Source organism: Marmota marmota, unplaced genomic scaffold, assembly GCF_001458135.2.
Source record: "Marmota marmota marmota unplaced genomic scaffold, marMar, whole genome shotgun sequence".
Taxonomy (NCBI): Eukaryota; Metazoa; Chordata; class Mammalia; order Rodentia; family Sciuridae; genus Marmota; species Marmota marmota.
In genome coordinates this window covers 128701-137202 of record NW_026005674.1, presented here as the reverse complement: position 1 = coordinate 137202, position 8502 = coordinate 128701, and the positions used below count along the sequence as shown (strand labels likewise).

General features: G+C 36.7%; 1 pseudogene; it reads left to right on the top strand.

Annotated features, from left to right (window-relative positions):
• Positions 1-3227: 3227 nt before the first annotated feature.
• Positions 3228-6977, top strand: LOC107160807 (annotated as a pseudogene).
• Positions 6978-8502: the final 1525 nt, after the last annotated feature.

Genomic DNA, 8502 nt, shown 5'->3' with positions numbered 1-8502 from the left:
CTTTCTGATGACATCAGATCTCTGCCATGTTGGTATCCTATGCGAATGGCAGCATTCCGTTCCCTTTGCCGGGTAACCAAAGCAACGGGTGATTCCTGACCAGTCCTCAGCAGGACCCGGACCGAGAAGCAGTTTCCGTGGGCTCCTTAGCCCTGGGCCAGGGCAGCTCCGGGAGCCGGAACTCAGCCGCTCCGTGCTTGGTGTATGCTCTGATAAGAGCAGGCTCCAAGCAGCAGTTTCCGTGGGCTCCTTTGCCCTGGGCCAGGGCCACTCCGGGAGCCGGAACTCGGCCGCTCTGTGCTTGGTGTATGCTCTGATAAGAGCAGGCTCCAAGAAGCACTCAGGCACTGAGCCTGAGTAATCTGTCTGCAAGCCGCAGGCGAATGGCAGCCTGAAATTACCTGTTCTATGGCTGAATGAGCTGCAGTCACTCGAAAACAGGGATGGTGACGTCAGCTCTCCAATATGGTGGCCGCTGGCCTCCTCTGTGGTCTGACCGGTATGGAGAACTGAGATGGACCGCTTCCTTCCCCCATCTCGAACCCAGAATTCAGCACTGAGTACGGCGCTTGCATGGCTGGCAGAAACTCCAGCGCTATATCCCTGCGCTGCTATCTCCTCGTTTCCCAGCGAGTGCTGCAGACTCTAGCCGCGGGGTGATTTGCTGAATAAGCAGTGTTACCCTCCATGCAACAAATCTCTCGCGTTTGAGTCCCCGTAGCCGATCCTCGTGTGATGGAAATCCTTCCTCCAGGTTCCGGAGCACCCCACTATTGCTGGAAATTCCTAACAAGATAGTCTTTAGCCGTCCTGACTCATCATACTCCCACACAGTGACACGGCACACGGGGGCAATGCACTCCCCTTGCCGCCATCTTCTTCCTCCCAAAAGTAATGTTTTCATGTCTTGTTTATTGTTGACTTAGCATGATCCCTGCTGTAAACATGCCTTGTCAAGTTACTCACCAACTGTCACCATGGACCTTTGGACAGCCCTGATGTTAAATATAACTGTCCACACTCAACCTGAGAGAGAATAAGGATTTCTGTTCAATTCCCCCACAACTTCAACCTCTCTCAACAAGAAGCAGCTTGGAGATGTCATCAACAATTTTCCATAGAAATGGAATGTAGAAATTGACAATGGGGAAATGGGACAGTGGTCCACTTTATGGTTTGAATTAATCAATGCTGTTCTGCTACTGAAACTTATTTTTAAAAGGACATGTCTCTTTTTTCTTCATCTCTCCCTACTTCTCCCTAATCTCTCCCCCTCCCTAATATCAGGGGAAACATGATAATCTTTTGTGGAATCCTAGGCAGATTTATCTGTCCTTGAGCACACACCCACCACAGGAATTAAGTAATTCAGACTTTGAAGATGGCACCAAAGATTCCAGAAATTAACATCTCCTAAAGTAACAAGAAAATTACAACTCCAGACAGAAAACACATGGAATGTAGCCTATCTAAAAACCTCCTGTTCCCCTAGATAGGCGGAACCACAGCCTCTGTGCTAGAATCCTCTGTGCTTCTTTTGCTACCAAAACAATAAACCTTTCTTTTACTTTTTCTCAAAAAGGGAAGTGGGGGTGGGGGAAACCTTTGGATGTGACTTGTTGGTAAAGCACCTCTGGGTTAAATACTCAGTACCAAAAAATAAAAAATAAATTTTCTAAAAAATTAAAAGGGCTATGGATGTTGCTCAGTGGTAGATCAGCCCTGGATTCAAAAAATATGTACAATATTTATGCTTAAAATAACTGTCCAAATAGATTTTCTGGGAAAGAGAGAGTAGTGGAGGAAGAAATAGACTCTGATATTGAACATAAAAGAAGAGAGAGAATTAGAAATTCATCAATTCTTTTAAGAAATGGTTCAAAATAAAGACTTCATGTCACCAAAATAATGCTGTATATATAGAATTGCTATCACTTAATACTTAACTCTTTTCAGCATCAACATTAAGTCCAAAGATTTATTAAAAATGAGTGATGGGCTGGGGTTGTGGCTTAGCAGTAGAGTGCACATCTAGTATGCACAAGGCCATGGGTTTGATCTTTAGAACCACATAAAAATAAATAAATAAAATAATCGTGTTATTAAAAAAAAGAATGAGTGAAACCTGAGTTATGATTCATCCTGAAACAAAATTTCTCTTTGTTGTTAATCTGTGAAAGCAAAACAGATTTTCAAAATATCATGACACTAGAATTAAAACTGACACATAGACCAAAGGGGTGGAATACAGAATCCAAAAACAAATCCATACATTTACAATCACTTGATTTTTGACAACGAAATGGTCTCATCAATAAATGATGTGGGAAAAATTGGAAATATTCATGCAGAACATGACTATTTATTTAAAGAAATTAAACTTTTTTTCTCACCAGGTATATGAAAATGAGCTAAATTAATTGGGAACTTTAAAGTAAGACATGAACCTATGAAATAATTAGAAGAAAGGAGGAAAGGAAATCATACTGATTTGGGCAATGATTTTTTTTTTCATATGGCCTCTCGAAAAGCACAGGCAACAAAAACAAAAAATAAAAATACAAGTGAAACTATATCAAATTAAAAAGTTATGCAGAGCAAAGAAAGCAATAAGCAGAGTGAAGAGAAATATAACAATATAACAGGGGGAAATGTCTGAACATTTGATAAAATGTTAGTATCTAAAACATAGAAGGAACACAATAGCAAGAAAATAAATAATACTCTTTAAAAAGTATCAAAGCACTGGAATAGACATTTCTCAAAGACAAAATTGTTCAATGTCACTAATCATGACAAAAATGCAACTTGAAACCACAATGAGATATCACTCCATACTTAGAATATTAGAACTGCTATTATCCAAAAGAAGAAAAATTAAAATTTTGGAAAGTATTGCAAGAAACAGGAACCCTTGTACACTGTTAGTAGGAATGTAAATCAGAATAGCCACTATAGAAAACAGTGTGCAGGTTCTTCAAAAATAAAAGCTAAAACTACCATTCAATCCTGCAATTCAGCTAATAAGTATATGCCCAAAGGCAACAAAATTTATTTCAAAGAGATATATCTATACTCACATGTTCATTGATGAGTTCACAATAACCAAGAAATGGAATCAACCTAAATTCATCAGTAGATGAATGTTTAAGAAAATGTAGCATATATATACACAATAGAATACCACTCACCTTAAAGATATTTTTTAAACTCTTATTTATGACAACATGGCTGAATCTAGAAGATGTTATGCTAAGTAAAATATACCAGGCACAAAAGGCAAATACTGACTGATCATACTCATATTTGGAAACATAGCACATGCTTACCTGGGGATAGGAATCACTGGGAGGTGACTGGGGAAATGCCAAAGAACACAAATTTCAAGTAGGAAGAATAAGTTCAAGAGTTCTATAGTAAAACATGGAGACTATAGTTAATAACAATGTATTATACATTTGAAAATCACTAAATGGAGATTCAAAGTGATATCACCACAAAAATAAATAAATAAATAAATAAATAAATAAATGTTAATTAGTTGAATTAAGCCACCCATTATGTATACTTATTTGAAAACATTTTGTTACCCAACATAAATATGCACAATTTTCATTTGTCAATTGAAAATAAAGTCTAAAGTAAAAAATATAAAAAGATATTAAATAATCTAACTTTACAGTTCAAAAAAAAATCTATACAAAGAGCAGTTATTATTTCAGCCAATTGCTAAAATAATAAAAATGAGTAAAAATAAATCAAATAGAAAAAAAAAGAAAAACACAGGATAAAATCAACAAATCTAAGAGTTGATATTTTGAAGAAATTATAAGTGCAGCCAGGCATGGTGGCACACACCTGTAATCCCAGCAGTTCAGGAATCTGAGGCAGGAGGATTGTGAGTTCAAAGCCAGCCACAACAAAAGTGAAATACTAAGCAATTTGGAGACCCTGTCTCCAAATAAAATACAAAAAAATAGGTCTGGAGATGTGGCTCAGTGATCTAGTGTCCCTGAGTTCAATCCCTGGTTCCCTAAACAAATAAGTGCAAATATATACAGTAAGTCACACTTCAACAAGGATGCCAAGAATAAACAAGGGGAAATGAATAGTCTCTTCAGTAAATGATGTTGGGAAAACTGTATAGTCACATAAAAGGATGAAAATGGACACTTATTAGACTTGAAATGAAGATTTAAACAGGAGGCATGAAACCTTTAAAATTCCTAGAAGAAAGAAAATCTTCTTGACATTGATATTGTCAGAAATTTTCAACTATGATACCAAAAACATGGGCAACAAAGCAAATAAAAAAGCAGGACTGCTAAGCACAGTGGCTCAACCCATCAGCTTGGGAGGTTGAGACAGGAGGTTCCCAAATGTAAAGGCAGCCTCAGCTCTATGCTAAGCAACTCAGTGAGACCCTGTCTCTAAATAAAATACACAATAGGGCTGGGAATGTGATTCAGAGGTTAGTGCCCCTAAATTCAATACCCAGTTCCCACCCCCCAAAAAACTAGGAAAATATCAAACTAAAAAACATATCAAAAATGAAATAAAGTGAAAAGGCAACCTATAAATTTAGAGACAATGTTTGCAAATCATATGTCTGCTAATCTGTTAATATCTCAAAATGAATAAGGATCAGACATATGCAGAATATTCTACCCAGGTCTCAGATTTATCTACTATAAAGAAAATTATTTGTAACATTGAAATTGTTTTGGAAATGAGCTATAAAAATTCTTCAATGTGTTTACAAAAGAAAAGATCAGACCTAAGCTACAGCAAGTTCTAATATCTTTTCTACCAGAACATAATAAAGTTGTAGTAACTAAAATACAGCTTGGTCAGTGGAAATAATTTAAAAGCTTAGGAACAGACCATGTATTTTTAGAATGTCTCAGAATATTGTATAGTGAGATATCTGTATCAAGCCACAGATGTGGGTCTCTGTTCCACAGGATTGGGGTTGTTAAAGTTGTCAAGAATAAGGTCTACATTAAAGGCCCAGATCACTATCATGTTGGCTTAGGAACCAAATTCCTCAACAAGAGTACTAAAGCATAAGAAGTAAAATCAAGTATCAACAAATGGGATGGTATCAAATAAAAAACGTCTTTACAGCAAAGGAAACAATAAAGAATGTGAAGAGAGAGCCTACAGGATGGGAGAAAATCTGCCGCACACACCTCAGGTAAAGCATTAATCTCCATGATATAAAAAGAATTCAAACAGCACCAAAAAACCCCCACAAATAACCCAATCAATAAATGAACAAAGGAACTGGACAGACACTTCACAAAAGTGAAATGAAGAAATACAATTTGGCAAACAAATATATGAAAAAATGTTCAACTTCTCTAGCAATTGGAGAAACTACACTGAGATTTCATCTCATTCCAGTCAGAATGGCAGTTATCAAGGACACAAATAGCAATAAGTGTTGGGGAGGATGAGAGGGAAAGGTACGCTCATTCATTGCTGGTAGGACTGCAAATTGATGCAACCACTATGGAAAGCAGTATGGAGATAACTCAGAAAACATGGAATGGAACCACCATTTGACCCAGCTATTCCACTCCTCAATCTACATCCAAAGGACTTAAAATCAGCATACTATAGTGATGCGGCTATGTCAATGCTTATAGCAGCTCAATTCATAATAGCTAAGCTATGGAACCAACCCAATTGCCCATCAGATGAATGGATAAAAATGTGGTACATATGCACAATGGAACATTATTCTGCCATAAAGAAGAATGAAATTATGGCATTTGCTGGTAAACCAATGGAACTGAAGATCATCATCCTAAGTGAAATAAACCAATTCCCCCAAAACAAAGGCTGAATGCTCTCTCTGATATAAAGATGCTGACTCACAATAGGTGGGGGGGAGGGGGCCATCACCAGATTGCATGGGGAAGGGTGTGTGTGTGAGGGAAATGAAGGGCAGATGGGAATGGGAAAGACAGTAGAATGAATCAGGCATAACTTTCCTATGTTCATATATGAACACACAGTGTAACTCCACATCATGTACAACTGAGAGAATGGGAAGTTATACTCCATGTATGTATAATATGTCAAAATACACTCTACTGTCATATATAACTAAAAAGAACAAATTGAAAAATCTTAAGGAAGAATAAGGCCTACTTTAAGAGATATCAAGTGAAATTTAGAAGATGAGAGGGAAAAACTGATTCCCGTGCTTGTACACACTTGGTGATATAGGACAAAAATCAGTACAACACACCCAAACACAGGATGATAGTTCATGTAACTAACAGAGATATCATTCGCCACATTTCTAATGCCCATATAGAAGGGGATACGATAGTCTGTGCAGCATATGCCCATGAACTACCAAAATATGGTGTGAAAGTAGGTCCAACAAATTATGCTGTATCATATTATACTGGCTTGCTGCTGGCCCACAGGCTTCTCAATAGGGTTGGCATGGACAAGATCTATGAAGGCCAAGTGGAGGTGACTGGAGATGCATACAATGTGAAAAGCACTGATGCTCAAACTGGTACCTTCCCCTGATATTTGGATTCAGGCCTTGCCAGAACTACAACTGGCAATAAAATTTGTGGGGCCTTAAAGGGCTTATCTATCCCAAACAATTCCTTGGATATGATTCTGAAAGCAAGGAATTCAATGAAGGAGTACATTGGAAGCACATCATGGGTCAGAATGTTGCATTATCTAAGGAAGAAGATAAAGGTGCTTACAAAAAACAATTCTCTCAGTATATAAAGAACAATGTTACCCCTGACATGATAAAGGATGTGTATAAGAAAGTCCATTCTGCTATAGAAGAGAATCCAGTCTATAAAGAGAAGCCCAAAAGAGAAGTTAAAAAGAAGAGGTGGAACCATTCTGTAATGTCCCTTGCCCAGAAGAAAGATCATGTAGCTCAAAAAAAGGTAAGCTTCCTCAGAGCTCAAGAAAAGGCTGCTGAGAGCTAAACAAAACAATAGCTTTTCTATGAAGATTTTTCAGATAAAGACGATAAACTAATTGGGCAAGATATACATATGATGTTATAAAAAATCTGTGGCAAAAATAGCCACAAAATATAGAGCCAATTCTGGCTGATCAATTCACAGCACATGCAAATGTAACTTCTAAAAGTCTGTGATTCAAGGTAGAAAGTAAAAACTATATATCCAGTAAATAAGACCAATGGGACTCACTGCTAAATAAAAATCTGGTTTCCCTTGTTTTCTAAAAAAAATGTTAAGAATTTCAAGATAGTGACCACAAAGCACTAAACCAAGCATAGGACCCTTCTGAGAGCAGTGTCCTGTGGGACTGCACAGCACATAAGCCCACAAAGCTTGCTGTGTAATAAAAGAAATGTTAAGATAAATTTACTTTGACTAGAGAAAGAGTATGTAAACAAGACTTCCAAAAGATAAAACTTAAAGAAAATTTGCTTTTCAAGAACTTCATCAAAATTTTGGATTTCTAGTCCACTCATAGGTAAAACTAAGCTTGGTCACAACTTGAAAATATGGAGATGACATAGCTGCAGTCTATAGAACTAAAGAGCTTCAGTTGGAATACTAGCTTCATAATTATTGCAAGAAATGAGGCTATTAACCTATGTCTTTTGAACCTTTGTTTTGTTTTGGTAAAGTAGAAATTATTTTAATACTTCTTCCACAGGATGTTTTTGAGAATTTAATAAGCAAATGCATCTAAAGAACTCAGAACAATAACTTTATTGAGCACAAAATACATGTTATTTATATTCATTACACTTGTAATTTATAAAATAATGAATGGTTAATGTGATGAATATGTAATAAACTCCTATAAGAAACAAGAATAAAAACTCAATAAAAAGATGGACAAAGTACATGGCAGGGATAACAGTAGAATCTTTGGATAAATGGCAGATCAGATATAGATTTATCCTTTGAATAATTCATAGAGGTGCCCGGATTTTAACCTAAAAGATGTCACAAGTAGGGAAGAATTCACATTGAAAAGACCAGGATTTATTCCGCATGAGACAAATGCACTTTTTGGAAAAAAAAAAAAAGAATTTAGTGTTGTCAGCAACAGTTAAGAGTCAGATCTAGGAAGAGCAAAATCAAATCAACTCTTTCCATTCCTCTTTCTTTGCTATCCTTAAAACCACAATAATAAATGAGTAGAATATTAGATGTAATCACCTTTCTGTCCTAATCAAATGGGCACAACTGCCAACAGTTCCTTAATTTTTATTGCCAATTTCTTTCCAATGTATGAACCAGAATATTTTCCAGGGAAGTTACCAAGATAAGAAAAAGAACTCATACTTTTTCTGAGAAAATGAAAGGAACTTCATGAAAACATATTAGGCCCTCAAGACCTGTGCTGTCCCTGGTTCTGAAACTAAGAAATAAACCTAAGGAAAGAAAATAGAAAAAAATATACAATGCCACATAGGAATTACCCAAGGCTGCTCCCTCAAATTATTGGTATGGAGAGGTCTCCTGTTTA